Source organism: Pezoporus occidentalis, unplaced genomic scaffold, assembly GCF_034315485.1.
Source record: "Pezoporus occidentalis ecotype Australia unplaced genomic scaffold, CSIRO_AGI_Poc_V1 ctg10, whole genome shotgun sequence".
NCBI classification, from domain to species: Eukaryota; Metazoa; Chordata; class Aves; order Psittaciformes; family Psittacidae; genus Pezoporus; species Pezoporus occidentalis.
This window is the reverse complement of record NW_026912779.1, coordinates 3,357,501-3,382,859: the sequence shown is the minus strand read 5'-3', so window position 1 is coordinate 3,382,859 and position 25,359 is coordinate 3,357,501. Positions and strand designations below refer to the sequence as shown.

At 41.1% G+C, this 25,359-nt stretch overlaps 2 long non-coding RNA genes across 3 annotated transcripts in view; one reads left to right on the top strand and one right to left on the bottom strand.

Annotated features, from left to right (window-relative positions):
• Positions 1-25,359, bottom strand: part of LOC134159067 (uncharacterized) — a 517,675-nt gene that overhangs the window by 178,240 nt on the left and 314,076 nt on the right. The gene's annotated exons all lie outside the window — the stretch shown is intronic.
• LOC134159058 (uncharacterized) overlaps positions 23,252-25,359 on the top strand; it is a 21,633-nt gene continuing 19,525 nt past the window's right edge. The window contains exon 1 of one of the 2 annotated variants that reach the window (XR_009963018.1): positions 23,252-24,048. This is a non-coding gene — a long non-coding RNA (uncharacterized LOC134159058). Of the gene's footprint in view, positions 24,049-24,937 lie in introns of those variants that run through there. The other variant, XR_009963022.1, reaches the window with a different exon arrangement.

The window sequence follows — 25,359 nt, the reverse complement described above, 5'->3', positions numbered from 1 at the left end:
TGTAGTAAGTTAAGCTGATAGAAACGAACTGGTTTGACACTGGCAGTCAAATCCAAGTGAACATACACTTTGGTAACCCCTTCCAGTCATGTTCCTGCATTAACAAGTGCAGAAATTAGAAGTACAGGATCGCATAGCAGGGACTTGGCAATTGCTGTTTCAAAGCTCTCACAAACACTCCACTGGAGCATGCATTGTAGTGTGTAGCAGCACCACCTCAGAGAAGTTTGAATTAGTACTAAGAATTTACTTTGATTTAAAGAGATTAAACATAGAAACAGACTGGGAAGTAAAACTGAAGCTAATATTCAAAACCAGAAAACCACAGGCAGCAAGAGGACACTGAGTGGAGATGGCAGCATAACAGTCAATAACAGGTTAATGATAGAGACCAGTATGACAGGCAGAATTAAATATGTAACAGATAGACTCTAAGGGAAAGACAACAGAATGCAGATTTAATTTACTGGTTACAATGATGCTTTTGAGATGCCTTTGCGGCAGGACTTCTAGACCTCAGTTACTGAGTTCTGGAGCATTTGGACCCTCCACTGCATGAGATACGGAGTTGTACTCAGTGTGGCAGTGTGGAAACATTCCAGTAGCCACACATAGGGAAAAATCGGGGAGGAAAAACAGTGGGGAGTATTTCCAGTAAGGTAACATATTTGGCACAGACTTAAGAAACAACCAGAAAGAAAGCTACAGGGACAACAGTTCCTAAAGGAAAAGCACATAATGACTGGAGAAGAGAAGACATTACAATATTTAAAACCACCCATACAGTTCCCACCTATAAACACGTTGTCAGCAACAGACATGCTGTTTTTCAGTCCCTAACCTCCTGCCATTTTGGTGTTTAAGATGCAGTCATAGCAAGCTAGGTTTTTCTTTTCTAACTTTCCCCATCTAAAAGATGCAGATTAGAAATCCAGCTCCCCACACAGCCTGTGGATGGGGACAGGCACAGAACAAAGCAAATCACCCTGTGGAGGTGACTACACAGAGCCAAAAGGATTAGTTTAGAATACAGTGTATGCCCAATAGTAAGGAGACTATTCCCACTGCACACTCTCATCTGGGAAGCTGAAGAGCTGACCTAGCTGAGTTCTTCCTTCAGTCAGCCTTAGCTGGGCTCCTCTAGAGATTTTGGATAATCTATGAATTCCCCTCTGGAGTTTGAGTAAATTTCAGGATTTGGAAAAAAAAAAACCTATATATAATCTGTTTAACAAGTGAAAAGATGAAAGAAGAAAAGGCTAATTTTAAATGTAGCTTTTCCTGCCTCCATGCCTGCTCACCAATGGCTCTTCCTATATACAAAGTTGACTGAAGGGAGGGGTGGGATTGAATAACAAATTGATGTGATATAATCACATCATTCACAATCACATAATGGACTATATCCCAATTTTCAAAAGGCATAAAGTATCCTCATTAATACGATAAGTGCAGCAGTCAAATCAGTACTATGATTTTATCAGGGTTTTTGACTGTACATGAATTAGAATATAAAATGCATACAGAATTTTTAATGGGAAGGTTTTAACATTCTGTGAATGTATTTCTTACTGTCATTTACATCACATTAAAGTGAAATTCCACATAAAAGCATAAAGAGAATGCTCTATGTCCTAAATTATAGTTTTTCATAGTTGTCATGTCCACATACTGGGAATCTTATTCACAAGCTGTAATGTTATCTTAAATCTGAAAAGGGTAAGGCATTTCCCTGTTTGTTTGGTATGGCTGGCAAGTGGAGTTGTCACACAGTAAGGTCAGATGGTCAGGATGAAGCCTACAGAGATCTTTTTAGGGATGCAACTGTATTCACTGCCTGTTCTACAACAGGTTGATAAACCCTGGACTTCAAGTTCTCATTCTCAGCAAGGTGCTAAAATCGTTCCCATGTTCAGAGAGACGCTGTTAGCATCTTGCCTTCAGAACATTAGTTTAAAATAAAGTTTGCCAACAAGTATGTGTCTGCAATTCCAAAGGGATGCATTTAGTCTTTAAGAAATAAGTACATACTATTACAGTATGCACTACTTCACATTAAATTTTACCATAAAAACTAGCAGTATCAGTTTTTACAATCTAACCTATTTTCTCAGATCCAGTAGTTTCATGCTGCTTCAGATTTGATTAATCTCAAAAAGAGCCTGTAAACTCAGATTTGTTCTATACTCATCAAACCACCTGGCACACACGAATGATCTTCTCCACTCTAAATGCTGTCAGTTAAAACACTGTTTGCTTGTTCTGATTTCGGGGGTGAACACACAGAAAACCCAGAAGTTCTTTGTGGTACTGATGCGGTGCCCTGCACTGGGCACTGGTGAGGCTGCACCTCGAATCCTGTGCTCAGTTCTGGGCCCCTCACTACAAGAGAGACATTGAGGTGCCAGAGCAGGGGCAGAGAAGGGTGGAGGAGCTGGTGCAGGGCCTGGAGCACAAGTGTGATGGGGAAGGGCTGAGGGACCTGGGGGGTTCAGTGTGGAGAAGAGAAGGCTCAGGGAGGACCTGATGGCTCCCTACAACTGCCTGGCAGGAGGATGGAGCCAGGAGGGGCTGGGCTCTGCTCCCAAGGAACAAGGGATGGGACAAGAGGAAATGGCCTCAAGCTGCACCAGGGCAGGTTTAGATGGAGCTGAGGAACAATTCCTGCCCCAGAGGGTGCTCAGGCATTGGAACAGGCTGCCCAGGGCAGGGCTGCAGTCACCGGCCCTGCAAGGGTTCACACCCCGTGGAGACGAGGCCTCAGTGCCATGGGTTAGTGGTGGCCTTGGGGTAAAGGTTAGGCTTGATAAACTTAAAGGTCTGTTCCAAACTAGCCGATTCTATGATTCTGTGATACTCAAACTTGGAGTTCTTTCCCTGATGAAAACACTTCTTGCAAACACAACATCTACACATCCTTACTGTAACCTGTGATTTCTATTGTAGCACAGCAAAAATGTACAGTTTCTGCTGCCTCTCTCCATTCAGCTACTCCTCCCTCTCCCCAGCTCAATAACTTCCTATTGGATCTACTGGCATCTGTAATGACTTGTTTTTCATCGTATGTAGCATCCAAGCATTTGGGGGGTGGGAAGATATGCAGCATCTAAGCATCTGGGGGAGAAAGAACAGGAAATTTCTCTGGATTTGTGGTAGGAAGAGCTACAAGCTTTAGCTGTGTCCATTGCCTGTGAATTCACAGATGCTTTCAGGCCAGAGAGTAGCAAACATCAGCGCTGCTATATCCAGGTTCTAGAACGCATTTATCTATGTCAGGGCAGGACTGTTACTTGAAAGAACCACGCAGACTGTTGCAGATGATTAGTGCTGGTTTTAGTCCCACAGAAATCACCAAAAGACTGAGGATTTTTATTTAGTCAATGCAAAATAAAGAATTTGTAGGAAGTGATACCTCCTGTGACTGTCTTTTTGCAGAGCAAACAATCTGCTAGTCAGTTGCAGAAGAAGAGAGAGAGAAGTGAGAATGGTACTTCTGACTGAAGAAAGAAAACTCATCATTTCAGCTACTTTATTCCTGTGCCACATTGTGCAGTTTTCATTAGGAAGAAGTCAAAGACCTACAGATGTGCATTTCTCAATATTGGGAATGAGGACTTTGAATACCTGTTTAAAGGTCTGCAAGAAAGGACCACTTTGAAACATCATGCCGAATTGTCCTTGCCAAAGGAGATGCTTGCGCACTGACACTCATGCAGGATGATCTGGTATATCTAGAATGGAACTAGAACCCAGCTAGCTGGCACAGGGTACCTCATATAGCAAGCTGGAGTGGCTGGGGACACTGCTCATAGAGAGGGAAAGGGGCATATGCCCTTACGTGTTAACAAACAGCAGCTTGCTGCGAGCCACAGCACGCACTCTGTGCAGGCTGCATGTGTCACATCCTGATCACACAGCTCCTCTCTGACTCCTACACCAAAGTGAACGTGACTTTCAGGAAAAGGACAATTCCACCTATCCCATGTACAAACTCTCAGAGATCCCTTTCCCAGCATTTACTATCGAGTGACTGCACACAACAATCAGAAGCCTCTCATGCACAACAGCCCAGCCAGCATGGTGTTTTCATAATGATCCTCCTAACACCCTAGGTTACTGTGCTGCTCCAAAGCTTTCTCCTCCTTGCTAAAAACATGCTGAAACCACATTACTTTTCCCCCATTTGTTGGCTTGGGTTTTTTTTTTTCAGACCTCTCCTCCCTATCCCTCCTGATTCCCTTCCGATTCCCTCCTGACACAAGGGAATGAGAGAGTAACTTGGAGCAAATATTTCCAGAGTTATTTCTATAGTCATTTTCTGTCAATTCCATAGTTAAAGTCAAGGAGTTACAGGGCTGATGAATACTAAAACAGATAGTCCTGACTGGGGCATGGTATTGCTGAGCACTGCACAGATGACGGCTGATGCTATCAGCTTTAATCTTGCTACATCCCGGAATTAAGAAGATTCAGATTCTTGGATTGTGAAAATTCCAAGCAAAATCCAGGATATTTCCATAAAAGAGATCAATAATTAATTGCATGAATGATAATCCAACAGGGGCCACTTTTTTCTAAACCAGAAAAGAACTGGTGCATTACTGTGGTGTTAAATGGTGTGGTATCAGTTTGCAGTATCATCTTTGAGGTGAGATATGAAACAGAGATCTGATCTATAATCGTATTCATAGATCATAGGGTATATTTTAATAAGTGTTAAAGCAGGCAGGCTGTACCGGATTTAATGTTGACTAACTCAGTTTCAACTCTAAAATCTCCTTTGCAATTTCCCTTGAATGTACAAGTCATACTCACATCCGGCTCTAAAAATGCTGTGATGTGGCAGCTGATGAAGAATTCTGCCACGCTGGAAGCGCTGCATTTCTCTCCCAGTGAGTTTAATCCCACATAGAGGGGCATAAGGGACAGGACCGTTTTCAAACCTGACCTTCTAAGGTAAGCTGTGAAACAAACACACTCAAACCTAAGTCTGAAAATGATGTTTGTGCTACTAAAAGGTTATTTTACAGTTTTTTAGTGTGAAAGATTATATATAAATATGGGACATTTCAGGAAACAAAGCCACAGAAGCAGCATTTCATAATTTTAAATACAATTTTTTTTTTGTCTTTAAGCATCTTTCAGTTATTCCTATGAATGCCTTTGGCTCTAATGAGATACAGCAAATGAAGTAAACATGAAGAATAAAAGAAAGAACTCAAAACAAATAGGTAATTATTTATACATGTCCAAACTGTACAGCAGGTTGATGAGTTAAGTCTGTTTCTATCAGAAATTCAGTGTGCCCATATGATAAATCTGATGAGCTGTATGCATGCAAAAGACATGTAAGTCTTGTCTTTACTTGGAAGTTTTCTGATTAGGATTTTAGGTATCATTTCCGATGGCTTTCCAGATTGACATCCATGGTCTACTTTGATAATGAATACCCCAAGAGAGCACAGAGACACGACTGGGTCTCAGAAGCTGGGAGCATTTCAATCAAAGATGGTTTGTTAATAATAAAGTAAGAAAAAAAAGCCATTTGCTTCTTTTGCAGTGACTGCAGCGCTGACCCTCTCTTGGTCCTGCTAGGCCTGTCTGAGCAACAGCGGAGTTCAGTGGTAATTAAAGCAACAGTGTTGTGAAAAAAGTGTGAATTACTTTTACAAGAAGACTTGGATGTTGCTACCGACTGACAAAGCACAGCAGGAGAACTCTGCTGGATATTAAAGAGCTATGGTAGTCACTGTATTGTAAGGTGGCTTTTCAGCACAATGCAAAATTGTGACTTTTCACAAGTTTATACCTCAGGAACCATTTGAGTTATCGGCTTAAAATTTAGTATGTTTTATAAGGCACAGAGCAGACACATAAATGTGTCATGCCTGGTAAAACCTAGTTCTGTTTAAATTATGTAGGCTTTAAATTCTTTTTTTTTTTTACCCTTCAATTATGACTTCCCTGGGTAATTATTGCAATATTACAGCCCAGGCTGTTGTGCAAAATTTCAGAAGGGCTCCATATTCAGACATTTCACAGCAAATTACTGCAGTGGCAGATAGCCTGAATTTCCATTTTTTGACATTTTTAAACTTAAAAAAAAGCAGAGCACCTCACATTTTTGGCATTGCACAGAGAATTAAACCAGGTATTATACAGCAGCCTTGTACTGCACTGTATAAATACCCTTTTAAGACAACACGGTTCTGTGAGGCAACACAAAGGACCAGTTCTGACAAGTGCTTCACTATCTCAGTGTTTCTTCTGTAGTCATCAGGAAAAACGCATGTTACAGCAGTTTGTTTTGTTAGTGTGCAGTAAGAACAGGGGATCCTGAAGTTACTTTTGTACATACGTAGATCCAGTAAAGACAGCATATACACATGCAGATATTCCTATTATTCTGAGAAAATAAAGGTTAGGATACAGCCTGATAATCTACGGCATAAAGGGGAGGGAATCTTCAACACAATGTGATGGTGGTGTCCTTCAGGGTGTAATATGATTTGATTCAATAGGCAGTACAGTGGTTTCTAAATTAGTTTTCAGTACAGCACGAGGAATTCAAATAACCAGAAGTATGGAATTTTCAATTTAAGATTTACTTATGAGCTTGAAACAGCAAATAAGGATTTTCTACATATTCATTTGAGTTCTATTTTGAACAAAATCTTGGACCTGCTCTGAGCAGCCCAGCAAATTTGCAATTTACACAACAACCACGAAGAAGTATTTACTTGCATGAACTTTCAGGGCAATGCTTCGCAGTTTTTGTTCCAACAGATGAAAACAAAAGTCCAATGGAATTATGAAAATCTATGTGTGAGCCTAGGACCACAGTCACGTAAAGATAGGTAGTCTGATATCCGGTGTTACCCCTGGGGTTAGAAGGCTCATTACCCAAGAAAAAATCTTCCTTCCCAATTTTGGGAAGGCAGCTGCTGTGTGCTCATCACTGCTCCAGAGAATAAGGCAGAGCCTGAGTAGCCCATAAGGGAAATGCTACACATACTTTCCCTTGTGCAGTCCTGGGGTTCCCCTAAAAACAAATCATTGTTCACTATTTGGCAGCAGCTTGAAAGAAATGGTACAGCAGTCCTTCTGTTAGGTACAGCACTTCCATACAGTGTGTTCAGGGATTCTTGTAGTGCAGTGAATCACCCTGCTGCATAAATCTAATATCAGAAGAATCATTCTCCTACAGTTTTGTTACATCAAAATAAAACCACACATTGCAGAACCCCCACCTGCAATGCACATCTGTCACAGAATAAAGGAATGAAGAAAATACAGGAGAAAAAAGTTGGGAGAGGAGGGACACACACATAAAAATCAACCTCAAAGAATCTGAGGCTTCTTCTCTAGTATATGTTCAAATGATGGGTACTGTTTACTGCACTGAGACAACAAATAGCATAAAAATATTCCTTATTATTCTACCTTTTTTTCTGGATTTCTTGATGGGCAACACGCATCCTTTGTTCAATCCCTTCTATGTCTCTCAAATCTTAGGAGGTTCTTAAGACCTGATGTGAGTCTTTTGTGGTAGGCAAAATAACAGAAGCTTGCCAGAATCCAGAAATACAGCTCAAAACAATAAACCTCCACTTAAAAACTTAAATGCCCTGTTATCTCTCTCAGATAACACAATTGTACATAAAGACAATCAGATCTCTAGCACCACTACTGTAAACACAGTATCAAAACAGATGTCCATGAAACTAATCCCTTTAACCACCACTGACTCCTAGGCTGCCCTGTTCTTATCCATAAATAATTCTGTCCTTGAAGACTTTGAACAATGCTTTTTGACTAATGTACAGTTAACAAACCTTTGGTATCTCTAAAATTCACATCAAATATGAAAACACCCTCACTCCTCCTAGCATATCATCTTTCCTTATACTTGTCATTCAAGGAAAGCTTGATTCTTGCAATGATCCAGCAAAAGATTTGATGATGTGCTTAATATTAAGCATATGTAGCTGCTCATTTGCTTAAGTGCTTTGCTGGATGAAGGTCAGAGTGCTTCCAGCCTTAAAGGATGAAACCTAAATTTTGCCTCCCGCCCTTTTCCCACCCTGAACATCACTAAACTAATAGCAAAATTGATTAAATCAGTGCAAAGCTTAGTACCCCATTTAGGACATGTGTTACCAAGTCAGCCAAACCCCTTTCTGTACTATAACATCATGAAAGCCACAGAATCTGCATCTGGAATTAACATAAAGAGACATGACTGCTTGCTTTCTCCCATGACAGATGGGTAGTCTCGAAATTACAGGTTGGAGCCATCATTCCTGGCTTACAAATTTAAGGATGAATTGCATTATTAACTAAGGGGCTGATGTGGCTGTTTATTCCCAGCCACAATCACATAGCAGGGGCTAGTTTTCTCAGGAGGTCACAATCCTTGTCCCATCAAAAAAATCTTTATGTGTCTACTCTAACAGGGAAGTTGCTTATGCTCAGTACCTGACAGAAATGGTCCATGGAGGAAAGGTTGCTTGAGTGAGACTATTTGTGTGAGTGAGAACTGCTCACCAGCACGGCAAGTCACATAATCAGCCACTTGACTTGGAAGCCTGGTACACCCTCCAAAACAATACCAGTGAGCAATGTGTCCAGTGAGTAATGAAGACTCAGCTGGTTTTTGATCACATTTTATATCCTTTTGCTACGCAAAGAGAAATGCAACACATCCAAACGCATGTGACATGTCAGTCTTCAACTCTCTTTGTTAAATGGAAACAATTACAACACGATTAAATGACAGTCCCGTGCTAAGTACATTGAAATGAAAACAGGCTTTTGCAGCATCATTCCAGTCACATTCTCTAGCAGTTGGTTTATCACTTAGCAGTACCGCTCAGCTGAGCCATTATTCTTTGCTTGCTTTTTGATTAATTTTACAGTTAACCTGAACTTCTCTGATCAATCAGATCTTTAGATATTCACAAGCTCAACCTTAGGAAGAGCCAGAAACCTCGAATTTGATTATTATTCAGTGGGCCCATATGAAAGTATGCATATAAAAGCCAGTATTCATACTAGTCAACTGCTTTCTTCAGTGGTAAGAACAGTATTTACACTGTGTGACCTTTAGAGAATAGAGAAGTAGTGAAAATACCTTTGACTGCTGCTTATGTGTAGATATATGGGTTTTGAGATGTTAGCAGGCAGTTCACATACCTACTTAAAGAACTTTCTGTACACATAACAATTCTGATTTTTTTCTCAAGTAGGAAACAAATTTTCTTCTTCTCTTAATTTTTCCCTATTTCACAAAGAGTGTAGCACAGTGTCCCCTTGTCTCCGAGCAATGTAATTCTCTGATGCTAAAAACATAAAGCCCCTACATACAAAGCGCTCTGGCAAAGGTTAATTGTGAACTCAAAAAATGACACACTCGATTCAAAGCACAGTGTTGAAACCTGTTTCTATGCAAGCAGATGACCCACGCAGATGCAAAATTTGTTCCCTGAGAAGTAGGTGGAAATGGGCACTCCTAACACTGAAACCCACTAGAAGAATCAGGCAGAAAAAGCTTTCCAAGACAAAATCAATCTACCTTAGAATTCCTTTCAAGGGCAGAGGTGTACAGAACCAATCCTGACAAGTTCTGAATGCCTCTCAAGTGGTACTAACCATCTCAAGTTACTCTGAAGTTCAGTGTTGCCCATCCCAACCTGTCAGCATCAGCACCATAATTCAGCAAAAGGAGGGAGGCAGAAAAAAAGAGAATAAGAAAGTAAAATCAGCGCCTTTTGGTTATAATCTTCATGGACTGAGCAAACATGCCCACTCTACAAGTCTGAGAGCCTGCAGCTCTTCACTGACTTGGATTCCTTTAGTATAGGTAGTATTAAATAATACAGGAACAAATTGGTGTGTGAGAATATAAGTCCTATATTTTTTCCCCCTTTGCATCAGCTAGTAAACCTTAAGACTTCAGTATTAACACATGACTGAGAAAGCAGTTTGTTAAAATGACACCACAGGGTAGCAATGCATTACCACCAAAATGTTTTAACTGCTCAGCAAAGAATACAAAAGTGTGTTCCTAATAGAGGCTTTTTAAATAGATAGATAGAACATGGGGGCTCTGGGTTCTCCACCACCCCTAGTGCACCTTTTCATTAGCACGTAATGAACACACCGATCACCAACACTGCAGTTTTTACCATGTTAAACTGTTGAGACTTTCTGTTACAACTATCAAAGACACAAAATAGCTGGAGTAAACTGATCACTCAGCAAAGTAATCTGGAGCCATTTTACTTAAAATGTTCCCTTGTAGCGCAGGTATGAATGACTTCTTAGTCACTTGGGGGACTAAAACACACACACACAAAACCAAACCAAACCCAAAGAAATACACACCACACCACACCACTCCCTCCCAAAAAAGATAAGTTTCTGGTATGTGCTTTGTCTCATCACTGACTTCATGAGCTAACAATCCAAGGCACTTCCACTAGAATTCATAGGAAACCTCCATTTTTATCCCAAGAAGAGATCATGCCTTTCTATTACATTACAGATAAAATAGTTCAATTCTCACCATTCTAGCCTCAAAATGTTACACTATAAAAAGCACATCTGATTTTAAAAAGTACCTATGGATTTTTATAAAACGAAGGTACAAGCACTTAAGTAAATTACAGTCATCTGGTGCTCCCAAATTGCAAGATGTGCAGCAGATATGGGCGAGTTTAAAAGATCACATAACTTACTTTTATCATGTGTCACCCTAACAAGATAGTTTTAACAATTAGACACTGTTGTAAATTAACATCTATAATACTTGTGTTTCCTGCCTGGATTTAAAGTGGGATTAAGGAAGAACAGGCCTTCTGCATACAGGACCCCACTGTAAATAAGAGAGATGGACTAAGTCTATTCCCTGACAAGTGAAGGAGACAAAATACACAGGAGCATAACGTGAGTTTATCTCAGAGGCAGTGTGCCTGCGACTACAAGTGAACAGCAACCCCCTGGTGATCCACAATCATACGAGTGGTATAATTTCCTGTAGAGACACTGCTGTTGGTCTCACCACTTGGTTGCCTCAGCTAATCACCTCATTTGCCTGCTTCGGCCATTTGGTGAGATAAAGAATGAGGCACAAAGGGGTGGCAAAGGATGGTGGCACCCAGGGAATGAAAATTAAATGAAGACATGGGAGGTTAAACTAACAAAGGTAAATGTATGATATTGCCTACACTGTGGTTTTTTGCCTCTGTAGGCCCACCATATATAGAAGTACAGCCCCAGCGCAACATGATTCTGCCTCTGACAGAATACTGTAGTGCAATCAGATGCACAACTTTGTGCTTTTACCCAGTGGTAAGACAAAATTCTTAGTACTGGTGTGTCTGTGTCTCAGATCGGGAGTCCGAAGAACCATCAGTGGGTAGAAACTTCTGCATGCAGATGTGCACATAAGCTACAAACATCAACTATGAGAATGAAGAAGATGACACACAAAAAAATTAATATTAAACACTATCTATTAGGATAGTCATCAAATTATGATTCAAGATCCTCTACCACTTCAGATAGACAGTTCAATTGCTCAGAGAGATGCTTAGCATTAACAGCAGAGAATAACAATCTTGCAGCAACTCCCCTCTTGAAGGGCACACGCGTGACTCTATGGTGGAGGAAGGACTTTACCCTGAACCCCTGAAGTACCTTCTGTGGGGCAACTGGGCTGCTCAGCCTGCAGGGCAAGGCCTAGTGCAGGCTAGCACTGAGCGGGTAGCACAAGTGTTTAGTGGGAGCTGTGCCTTTAAAAGTGGTTCTTTTGTCCTGTCTGCAAGATGAATGCAGTTTGCTGAAACTGAGTTTCTTTAGCCCAGTTTGTACAGGTATGGCAGTTGGCAATATCTGCAGCCAAGTTTTGTAAGGTACAGCTCAGGAAGGTACCTCATATACCAGTGTAAGTGGTAAGTAAAATAAGAAGAAAATGATGACATTCTTCAAGAAACAGCTTTAGGTCCTTGAAAATGATTATTTCGGTTTGCCTGCAACTGTAAAAATGAGTTTCAGATAATAGGTTTTCTTTTATATAGTAAATGATAAATGAGCATTTAAACATTGACTCATCCACCAACAAAGACATAAAGAACATAAAAACTCACTGTGGTAACAGGGAGTTCGACGACTAAAGTCACCTGATTTTTCAACCTGGTGATTACACCATAAGGATGTTCATTTGTCTTTACTTCCACTCCAGTGTTCCAAAAAGTATATATATTTCCACCAAAGACAATCAACCCTTTTAGCTTCTGCCATCTATATTGCTGCACTAACCCTCACAAGAGTGTTCTGTTCAAAGTTCATGGGTCTTTTATGACCATAAAGACTACAGCTGGAATATTCCGACCTCAGGATATCTAGAGAGAGGAAAAGCACTAAAAGAAACCCTCATCCAGTCTTCCCCCTCCCTCAGTATAGGATTAAATACCCTAAGAATAAGATCCTGTGGAAAAAAAAAGAGTCTTATCCACTTTGATTACCAATAGCAGTCACACAATCAGCTCCTCTGTTGGTCTCAGTGTGACAGGAATGAGAAGTAAAATCATTATGTTGGGCCCAAGAGTTTTCAAATAGGGGGGGAGGAAAAATCTAAGCCAAAATAATAGAATATGAGGGGGGAATTTTGTGATTGTTAGCATGGAAGGTTTCACTTTTCCTACCAAATACCTCTCCAAAGCTTTACAATGAATACTGATAGGAGAGAACTCCAACGGCACAAACACAAGTTCACCTCTTAATAACTATTATTTAAGAGATCAGCTGAATTTTAACATTTCAAGAGACAATCTGTGTTCATGGTGAGTCAGAGGCATAATTTCTTGACAAGGTTTTATTTCAGCTGTCTCCTGCATTAAGGAAGCCATAGGAAGGAAGCCATTAAGATTTTACTGTGCTCCACTCAAGGAAATCTTACATTAGGTTTTCGGAGGCTTTGGGCTGGGTTGGTTTGTTTTGAATCAGGATTACTCAGTGCAATAGCACAGCCTGCATTTTTCATTTGCTGTTTTGAAGCATAAAATGTGTTTCTTAACTTTCCCACTAACCTACCATAGATATGCTTGCCCAAGGCATACACAGCAATTTGAAAACAAGTCAAGATCTCAGCTAATTTTAGCAAATATGTATTTTCAAGTAAAAGCACACCTTTTACATGCAGTTCGTCAAGCTCTTTGTCTGTTTTCTCCAATAGAATGGATTCCTCCTACTCAAATCCTTGGCAGACAGAGAATATTGCTGTAAGTTTTGGAAGTGCCCTGCACACGGCAAACACTATCAATGAAAACAAACAAATGGCTTCTATTATGCAGGCATTTCAAAGTAGAAATTAATTTATATAAATGCTTATGGACCTCTTCACTGCAAACTTGCAAAAGAATCGGTCAATGAGGAAGTTAGAACATTATTCGGTCCAGGGATGTGATTTTTTTTTCCCCTCTGTTGACTGATGGGTGAAGAATATTGAGCTCATGAATTTGGTCAGACTTGCTTTCTAGCATTCAAAACCTTTGGAAAATAGTTGGCTGCAACTCTGTGTGAAAGCTGCTATGTCCTCTAAATGGTTTCCTGTGATCTGAATACTGAAATAAAAATAGAGCAAGGATGCTGGAGAGCGTGTAAATTAACCAGGGTCTTCAATCACTGGCATTCCAGCAGTCAGAGTAATTCCTTAATTGGAGTGAAAGTATAAACGAAGGATAGAGTCAGCATGAAAAGGGGCAAAACCACAGTTCAAAGCGGAACATGCTCTGTAACATCTACAGGCAAACTTTGTCATTGCAGTGGAACAAACAGGGCATGTTTGACAGTAATGTGATAGTTCCAGCTTAGCTTGTCACTTTCTGTTGCAGGACCCTTCATTTTAAGGTGCTTATAACTTTATCAGACTTTAATAATTTGAGCCAAAATATCCTCAGAATAAATTGTTTGGTAAAGTTTAAGATTAAGGGGGAGTGGGAGGTGAGAGTTCCCCCTTGCCTTAGACTTGGCATCAAAAAATTTCCCTAAAGATTCAACCTCCTTTGAGGACATTTCAGTCTAAGGCTGCCAGGGCAGTGCAGAATGGCAGTGCCACATCAGGCTCTTCTCCCTTTGTTCCTGGGTTCAAGGACTGAGAGCAGGGAGCCTCTGTTTTCCATACTCCTCTTCCTGGCCCTCAACACCCCCAGGGTATTTTTCTGACCAGAAAGGTCTTTGTGCAGCCATCACTGCACAAAACACTCCCCAGAAGAGCTATACTGAAGTGAAAGCTTGGGCTGAAGCACAGGCAAATACCCAACAGCATACCTTCTGGCTGCGTCCTTGCCTCACTTGTTATGAGAGTGTGAATCAAAAGTAACTGGGCACATGGGCACAGGGATCCCCAACCTCTACTGACACAGCCATTTGAAAATGTCCACTGAATAACTCAGAGGTTTCAGCAGTCTTAATTGTGGCATTTCTTGCCTTCAGAGCTTTGTAACCTTAGCATTCTTCTAACACAGCTTTTAAATGTACTATCCTACTTGCACTTGGAAAGGAACAGCCACCATCCCACCCGGTTTCCAGCCCTAGTCAGTCCCATTTTAAAAGATACACCCTAAGGACTGACATACATAATTCAGGTTTTGGATCACAGTAACCCCTCTGAAACCTCCTGTCTTGGCTGTCAAAGAAATTGACCTTTCTCCGTTTAAAGGTGCTTTCTCATAGGAATCCTCTCAAAACTTAAAGGTTTTTAACATCCATCCAAGAAAAACAATATCTGAAAGTCTTGTGGACTCCACTTCTGGGCTTCTGAATATATTAATTCGTCATCAGTAATGCTGGGGCTGCCTAAGGTCTTCAGTCACTTGTCCAAAGGGTAAGTATCCCTCTCTGTCTCTCATATCTTCTACATAGAAATTCAATAAAATACATACATTTAACAAACAACTGAATAAATAAGAGTCTTCAAGAATTTCTTGCAATGTAACCCTGCATTTGAAGCCCATTTCGTGAGGCAGCTTCCACACACAGTCTCCTTTTACAGCTTATATATACAATCTCAGTCATCAGACCATTTAACTAAGGCTGAATGTTGTATGCAATTACACATTATACCCCGATTTTCCAAGATGCTGAGCTTTGGAAACTTTTGCTGACTTTGAAAATAAGGCCTAACTGTACAAATAAATGGCACGTAAGTCACTCACTACATCCTTTCCACAGCACGACAGCTACACGGTTATATTATACTTTCTCTCCCCCTATCTGCACTCAATTTTGCTGTTCTAAAATTTCCATTTTGTGAGAGAGGATAATGTCACACTAACTCAAAAGGATTTCAGTGACCAGGGAGACTAAGAGGCCCTAGTTATCCCATACAGTGCCCAAGTATGGAATGAAGTCATGCTGGGCCAAGCATATATATATATGTATACACACACTCATCAGAAACAGGGTCCTTGGGAGAGTCACTGTTCCCATGGAAAGTGTGAACTGCCTTTTCCCAGTTCCTTCTGACTCTGGAGAGAGACGACTCTGATTGTATTTTTACCTCAGATATTACTGAATTACGTGAAGTTACAGGAGAAAATGACACCCTTTATCAGTGAGGACACTGGTTTCGCAGAGCAAGCAGCTTGCAGAAACAATTAAATCCATAAGGAAATCCTGCAGACGTTGAGCAGCCCCCTGCGCAAGCCTCTGTTCCTGCACTGCACTGACACCATATCCTTTTTGTCGCCTCCTCCCTCTTGCTAAGATTTCATCACAACACAGTGATAAAACAACATGACAGTTGATGCCGCCTGCCTTAAATCCCCTGGCTGTTCCTAAGAACTATATTGCAACGACTGGGCAGAACTACAGTCTTCAGCAGACAGCCACCAGGTCCCTCAAGTTCAACTGGAAGCCTTGCAGCTCTGCTAGCTCAGATGGTCACCAGTGTTTATTAGCTCAGGATGAACATCCTCACATCTACCTTGCTTGTAGTCATAGAGCAAGCTGAAAGACAACGTATCTGCTCAGAGCCTAGATCACAAAAAAGACAATGTGGGTGTTTCTATTCTATCCTGTCACATTCCACTGCTTAAAAATAGCCCATGATCTTGTAGGAAGGCTTCTCAAAGTCATATAGAGAAGAAAAACATGATTAATCAAGTCCTGCATTCATCTCTTCCAATTTAATGAAAAGCCTTAAAAAAGCTAATAATAATAATAATAATAAAACATCAAAAATAATTTTAAATATATAAATGCAAGTAAGACTATGCCTAAAATTTCTGAATTTCACAAAACTTCACATGGTTTTTGCTTGGGGAAGCATGGAGAAAGGAAGCACATCCACAGAAAGGAGGCTGGAGCACTGCAGACAACTAGGAATACCACGTGCCTGCTTGACCTCAGCCTTCCCTCTCTAGACATACAGAGCAACTTACAAATGGTCACACAGATTCAATTTTTAGCAACTAAAAAGGCTGCATTTTAAAGATTTCCTCTTTATCTCACAGACTTTTTACCAAGGTTGCAAGTTCAGAGAGATGTTGACAGATCTTATAATTGGTTTTCATTTTGCCATGTGGAAGTTTAAAAAGCAAACAAAACCACCCCCAAAATGAACAACAAAACCACCCCCCCCAACAGATAAACAGGATATTATCACACAATACAGCAAAAGTTGTTCTTGCCTCCCCCTCCTTTCACTCCCTCCTCCCCCAAATCAGGTAATCACATGTAACTCGCCACCGTTACGTCAAACAAATTATGCTCTGTTGAAGCATGAAGGGGTTTTCTGGCAGCCCTTTGAGTCCAACCGATCTCATTTTCACTTGACAACAGGTATCTGTAGGTGTAATAGCATTATGGTTTGGCTGTACTGAAACTGCACCTCAGTAAACACTTCTCATGTCACTTTTCAAACAAATACTTGTAACTTTTATCTCAGAAACTCTCAGGTTCACTAAACAAATACAGTCTCTGAACATAAAACTCTTTGTCCTTTATTTATTACAGATCATCTCCTTAGTACGTTACTTAAAAAGACTGCAGAATAAAGAGAGAGTGTGACGAGCTTTCAGCTAAAGCACTTAAACATAGACTACCTTTTAAAAGTTGGGGTTTTCTTCTTGAATAAATTGATATAGTCAAGCTACTTGAACTGCTGGGTCATGTCCATCACTGGAAGAAGCATGTTTCTATAAAAGGGAAGTATAAGTTTTGTCACAGAACATCAATACTAAAAAATCACTAGGCAGACTGCTTGGGTGAAATGTTGGATCCGCCAAGTCAATGGCATAAGTTCTATTGACTTGTGAAGTCATCCCTGTTCTCTCCAATGACACTGAACTATGCATGTGCTCCGGGCACCCCAGAGGTGTAGGGAAAAGATGAACACTTCGGTCTTTTCCTTTCTTTCACAAAACTGAGGGGGAAGACAGAGTCACTCCTGGAAAAGGCCGATACATTAAAACACTACAGCTTTTTAAAGGCACAACTGTTAATGATGTATTAGCTACAGGTACAAAATTAAGTTTCCACTGGGTAAAAAATGTTTGCTCAGGGTCTTTTTTAATGGTTTTCCATTTCCTTGAAATTATTTAAGCCAATGACTCAAAATGGCCAAATCTTCCAGCAGTCCTGTTATTGGGTACATGCCCAATCCAAATACAATGGTCACCAATGCAATTAAACTCAAATTTTCAGGAAAGATGCATAGACCTGGGCCTTTGCTTCAAAGCCATCTGTAGAAAATATTCCCCCAAATTCAAGTTGAATGACCATGATCTACAAATGTACTCTGTATTTTCAGGGGAAATTTGCAAAACGTTATATGAGCTGCTGCTGTCTCAGTGATGGAAAGTACAACCCAAAGACTATAGTGGAGCCATGGACATAATGATAATGTCCATTACATTACTGCATCAGACACTAAACTGAGATCTAGTAATGTTCAGTATGCCACAGAGCTTCCTCTGGTGGGACACACGATGAAATCACACTGCGGTTGAGCAGAGATCTATAGAGGAAGCTTTTTCCTCCATACTCCCATGAACAATGAAATGCTGGAGAACAGCTGCAGCAGGGGCAGTTTCTAAGATATATAAAGGTTTAAACCCCTGGTGTATTGTGCTTTAGTACATCTAACTGCCATCTCTCAAATTAAAAACAAAAAACAGGAAGTGAACCCTTACATTTTCACTACAGAGAGTTTTTATGCTGTGGCATGAAGCAACGTACCAGGTTTAACCACTGAACCCAGAAATGGTAAAACCCAATTACCTACTTCAGTTACCAAATTAGGGTGGTAATTCTGTAAGAAACAATGTTGTGATATTGTAGGAACAATGTATCAAAACTCAGGGTAAATTGTTCATAGAGGGGAAAGTCATGATCTTAAAACAAGATTGATCTTACACACTCTTTCCCCTTCCACTATCACCACGCACCGGGCCATTTGTACCCAACCCGTCTGCACTGACAACTTTCAGACACTAACATATGTGCTCACATGTGGACAGGATCCCTCACAATGAAACAGACAGTAACTTACACAGAAGGTACGTATGAAATAATTGAAAACATTACCCTGATAGTCTATGTTCATCTCCAAGGAGGAAAAAGGACAGCAAGCAAAAGTAGAAGAAAGAGATCTGCAGAAGGTGCAGAAAGAAGAAAGATTCCAGAGTAAAGGTCAAAAATCCACTTTAAGGGCTCTTGTATTACCAAAATAACCACAGAAAATACACAAACATATGCCACTTTCCCTAATTTTTCACGTACATTTCTTCTGTCCCAGACATACTTTGTCTCCCTGCACGTGTGCATTTTCCTTTGTTCTTCCCTCTTCCATCTGCTCTGTCTTTCCTCATCTCTGTCCATCCTCAATCCTGTTGTTTGGATTGATGTCACGAGTAGTACCACAGTGGGACAAAAATATGGACCAAAATCTAATTCACAGCCTTCTCATACACAGACTTCACTTCATGAGGTCTCAATAAGACCTGGCCAACCAGAAAGGCAGTCTCTGGGTATACACAACTGCCAGAGTTGCCCACAAAAACAGAGCATTGATGCCACAAGTCAGCCCATGGAATAATACATGACATAGCATTTTGTGACAGATGTGAGACACACATCTGTGCTTCAGATGTCTGAAAACAAATGTGCTTGTACTGACTCTAGGTACATACAGATACAGCAAGGAGGCACAAAGTCACTGAAAGCCACATCTATGTGTACAAGAGTATAATTTTATTCAAAGTATTCAGATAATCACCCCCACAGACCTAAGTTTTACGGTTCATATTGCTAACCAGTTTCACCCTTGCACTTAGATGTATGAAAAAGAACATGTAAATGACCTGGGCATTGACAATGCCTATGTGTAGATACACAGCTACATGAACACAGGGCAAAGCATCATCCTTGCCTTTCATACCTAGGAGAAGAACCCAAGAGAAGCTTCTCTACAGGTATTAGAAGGAGCAGACATTAACATCTGTACAAATAACCCTTATTCCTTTATTCAGAAGCCAAACAGAAAAGAAGCACTAGCATCCTGATTTCAGCTCCTGAGTTTCATGTTAAATTATGTTTTACCTCTCTTTTGCTTTCTTTCAGTACTCTTGGTCCTACTTTACAACATTTATATGCTTCCATGCAAATAACTCTGAAAATTCAAGTATTTTTCTTCAGATTTTAAATGAAAGGATCATATATATTACTAGTTGATTCTCTTATGTGACTGCAGTCTATTCCTAAAACTGAAGCTATTAGCAGCTGTAAACTTCCCTTCCCTATTGTCGCTTAACTTCAATGACAATTTCAGATTAAAACTAATTCACATGATGAAATAAATTGGAATATTAAAAATAGGACTATAGAGTGATAAAAGCAATGTAGATATTTAAGATATAACACGAAGTTTTTAATTAAAAACACAGAATCTTCAATTTGCTCCCGAATAAAACAGTAACCCTCACTTGATTGATTCTAGGAGTGTTGCTGATATATCTTGTTACAGTGGCGTGAATCACATATTAATTAACAATTCCAGTAATTAAAATGTTTTTATTCTTTAAAGATATTCAAGATGGAGCCAAATATCTATCGTACATGAGCTAAATTTATGGTATCCAGCACTGAAGGGTATTTAGTGCTGGAGGAGATTTAGTCTGCCTGGCTACAATATATACCTTGAGGTAAGGATTTTACTTGCTGTATGACGGCATGTACAAACTGAGTTGATCTAACAGATAAATCTGCTGTTCATGAGGATATTTCCTATGTAATCCTTACAACTAAAGGTAAATGGAAACTTCTTCCATGTTTACAGCAATCCACAAGCATTTTACAGCTTCTGTCCAAACTCAGTGTTTCTGAGCACCAAAAAGCAATTATCTGCGTGCAGAGACGGACCTGTACAGCATTGCTTTCTTATCCTTGGAGAAATTAAGAGTTCCTTAGTGTACTTCAGCAATTCACACATTTATTTTCTTCACACGCATAGCACTCATGCCGGTAACACCAGCAACGCACATTCTGTCTCTACAGCTACTAAAACCGTACCTTAATCGGTATAATTCACATATAACGAGCACCTTCAGTTTGTCCCCCTTTGATGACCACAGGGGCTGTGCCTTCCCCTGCGGTGTTATCCCACCCTGTGCACTGACCAGCCCTGGCTCCTCCATAGAGACCTGATCTCCCTTCACAAGGCTTCTCCTTCCAAGACCCCATCTTCCTTTTCCCAGCACCTTCTCCTCACCCATAGGTCCCAGCCCAGCTGCCTTGGACAATGCTCACCCGTGGTCTCCCTCACACCTTTTGCCCATGGACATACTTCAGGAATCCAGTTTCCGACACAAATCAGTGCCTTTCTCCCCAGTTTACCACACGTTTCTGTGCTACTCACATCTGTTGTCCTTCATTTCTTTTATTAGTCTTCTGCCACATTTATCTCCACTCTGCTTCTGAGGCCACCCCTGGCTCTGGGTTCTAGATGGTTCCAGCCGGCTCCAGCAGCCCCAGCCCTGTAATGGCACCTGAGGGGAGCGAGGGTGAGAAAGACAAAATGGCGCCCGAGAGTGAGGGGTGAGGGAAGGAAACGCGGTGAGAAACGGTCCTGAGAGACCAGAGGGGAGAGGAGGAAGAGCTCCAGGCTCAGGGCTGAGACTGGGGTGGGAGGGCAGCTTCACCTGACTGGCAGCAGGTGAATGGTTTGAGTTGGAAGGGACCTTAAAGCTCCTCCAGCTCCAACCCCTGCCACAGGCAGGGACACCTTCCACTAGAGCAGCTTGCTCCAAGCCCCTGTGTCCAACCTGGCCTTGAACACTGCCAGGGATGGAGCAGCCACAACTTCTCTGGGCACCCTGTGCCAGCGCCTCACCACCCTCACAGGGAAGAACTTCTGCCTTATATCCAACCTGAACTTCCCCTGTTTCAGCCTGAACCCCTCACCCCATGTCCTATCACTACAGTCCCTAATGAAGAGTCCCTCTCCAGCATCCTTGTAGCCCCCTTCAGACACTGGAAGATGCTATGAGGTCTCCACGCAGCTTCTCTTCTCTAGGCTGAACAGCCCCAACTTTCTCAGCCTGTCTCCATACAGGAGGTGCTCCAGCCCCTGATTATCCTCGTGGCCTCCTCTGGACTTGCTCCAACAGCTCCATGTCCTCCTTATGTTGGGAAAATAACGGGCAGAGACCCTGCAGTGCCAGCCCAGCATAGCACACATTGGAAAAGAAGGACATTCAAGCTAGTATATTTAAGAAAAGAAGGGGGAAAGAAGGGGTGGAGGGGAGTATGAAAGCACTGCACAGGTTTGGTAGCTACCCCAGGGCTCTTTGAGACTCCCGTCAAACAAAACCCCCTCTTGAACACCTTGACAACTAGCACGTTACACCGACAACTCTGAACTTCTGATGAAAACCACGTATGCACGCAGATATATATGTCACCCCAAGGAGGATGAAAATATACTGGTACTATGTATTCCTGTGCACCGGTTCTTGCAAGCGTGAGCCACAACAACAGAGACTTTCTTGTATACCCACACGCACACTGGTAAGTTCAGCAGGAACTTTTGCTCTTATTCCAAACACTTTTCCCTATAAATCACACAAAAATCAGCAACCCTTTCCTACATTACTGAGGATCTTTATTAGCGCACTTCAGATATTCCCCTGTCAAACCACAGTACACGATATACTTTCAGTATTTAAACCTTCATCCCAATCTGGGTTGCAAACAAGGTATTTCTATGTTAGAATCTCTCCATTTCCACGCTGCGATAACCTTGCTTGCGTGCCTGTGTTACACACTGGAGATATCTTTCATTTCTCCTCAATGGGAAGAGAATGGCTCAACTGCAGATCACAGATCTTAAACAACCGGAGTCAAGTTGCAAAAGCCTGTGTTAGCAGGTCAACAGTTTGAACTCCTTTCTCTACACATCTCCACTTGCCATCAGGTCAACACAAATATTTAAGGGCTGAGTACAGCTGTGAACAAAGCAAGCCAGTGCTGGTGAAGGGGCACAAATCCTTCCCCCTCACACAATGTGTCTCACATGTACCACAGCGAAGTTCCTGAATGCTGGGGCTACTGCCCCTCTACTCAGGCAAAATCCACCCGATGGTGGATCACAGAATCATAGGATCCAGCCCACGGGTCCGACAACCCCCGTGTGTTTTATTTGCTGGCAATGTTGGATGCTGTCAAAATCCCTCTGCAAGGCTGATTCCAACCCTCCACATTTCTCATGATACTTCTCAGCAGGTTGAGTTTTATTCCCACCAAATCTTGTTCCCCGAGGCCGGATGCTTCCAAAATATTGTTTTCTATCACCTTCTGGCAGAATATTTTTCTCCATTATGAAAAGGATTACATATATTCCTTCAAGTAGCAAGCATTTAGAATAGCTCTGCCCAAGTATTGTCAATCACCATGTGAAATAAAGGGAATCTGGAATTCCCTCAGCAGTGGCAGAGCTCCAAATGCCATAGTATTCATAACTTTCTATACATTATTCTGGGCATGAGCTACAGAAATCCGGGGTCTACAGACTAGTCAGATATAGAAAGACCAGCTAAACGCTGGCACAGAGACCTGTGATTTTGCCCTTAACACACGCTTTGAGAGAAGCTTTATCCAATATGCTCCCAGCCTGGTTCCAACTGCTTGTCTTAACTCAGCAGCACACTGTAAGGCACTACACAACAGTATAACTTTGGGATTCCCAAGGTGTGCCTCTACAAATATTTTAGTTTGAATCAGGAGTGTTTTGGAAGCTAAGGTCCTTTCCAACCTTAACCATTCTATGACTCCAACCTGGAGGATGCTTTCAGGAGCATCTCTCATGCACTCTGCTACTGGGAGATAGCTTGAGACACCCAACTAAACACTCACATAAATACCTGTTGAAGCAACAACTATAATTCTTTCTTTTCCCCCAGACTTAACATCAGCTACGAGTAAGTAAGAAACAGCAGGAGGGTCATATATCATGTTCTGCTTTAACAAAAAATCTGGACTTCAGGCTCCTGGAGCTAAGGAGAAATTCCTTAACTTCCACCAGATGCAGAATACATATTTTCCTTTCAGGGCAGTTGCTGCAATGAACATCTGACACTAAACAGCGAATGCTACCGCAGGCCTGATTTCATCCAGTCCCCAGCATCCTCTAAAATAGGTAAACAAACACTATGTAGAGAGGATTAATGATCACTACCCCATGTTTTCTTATGAAATCTGGGATAATTCAGTGACGACTGAGAAGACGAAGGAGGCAGAAATTAAACTAAACACTACTTTCACTGACCTTACATGCCTGGAGACTTGCTTTCATATATGACCTAGGTGCCATGATTAAAGAACACAGGGGAGGCAGAGCCCCACTGCAGCTTTCAAAGCACACTCATGACATTACAACACTCAGCCATAACAGGAGAAGGCTACACCTGGATCAAATGGATTCTTACTGACCATGGCACGGAAAGTTAATGTAGGAGCTAGCCTCTGCCTAGAAAAGAAACCAGACTTGTAAGTACAATAGATCAGGATCTTAAGTGTGTATATATATACTTATATATATATATATACTTATATATATGTATACACACACATACACACTTATATATACTTATTTTATATATATATACACACATTATTATTTATATATGTGTGCATATATGTGTATACTATATATATAAGTATCCTGTGCCCACGTTTCCCCCCAGCATTTTGAAATCCATTCTTAAGCCTGTAAATCTTTCTGTTTCACTGATGCTAAATAAAGGGAATAGAAAATATATCTTCAAATCATTAAAATAAAAATATAAGGCAGACCAATAAAGCACAGAATTTTATACCTGTCCATTATGCCCTTTACCTACAGACCTGGGGAGGGAAATGTATATATGCAAACACACATACACAATGGTGCTAGCCCTTTCCATCTGATAATTTCAGCCAATAAAGCTGTGAAAATGACTAAGTCCCACCTTCAAAACTATCAATGTTATTACAGAAGAGTCCCTCTCTTTTTCCCACTCTCTCTCATACACACACATGCACACAGATGAGCTGCCTGTTCTATTTATTAGACTCCTCATACACAGAGAGCAGATAGCTCATCTGCATTTTATCAGGTGTCTGTATAATTAAAGCTTACTGCAAACAGAGATATTATTGGTGTATTTTATTACTTGTCTATGAGCAACCGAACAAAGTAAGAGGCATAAATGAATCCAGTTTTACAGTACTTTGTTTTAAACAAATGTCACTATCCACACACACACACACCTAATTATCAGTTCTTACGCATGCTGCCAAATACCAAGCCTGTAGTTCATAAGCCAGACTCATGACAGGCAGTAAATATATTCCCCCTAATTTAAAATTTTACTGCAAAATACCCCCTGCACTACGTTAACCTATACTAAATCACACTAGGCAACACCAGCCTCACCAGTGTTTACTTACTCATTCAAAACACAGAAAACACCATGAATTCGTACGTCCAGAGATCTGCACTAAAAGCAACATAGACACACGTGCAAATTTGGAAACAACAGTGCAACCTGAAGCTGTAAAAGATTAGCCGAGTGCCACTTCGCTATTTTTACCCCAGTTTTTAAGACTTGCATTCAGAGCACAGGATCTGCACCAGCCTGTCAAAAGTTCCCCAGCACTTCTACCAGACTGTATTAAAAAGTAGATTTTTACCTAGATTGGGCAGAGCATTTCATAACTGTGATCCACTGCAGTGTTGGGTGGGATTGTGTTTAGCGGTGTGACTGAAGGCCATCAGAGATCTCCGTAACAAAGAAGAGCATGCTCAGGTTTGTGTAC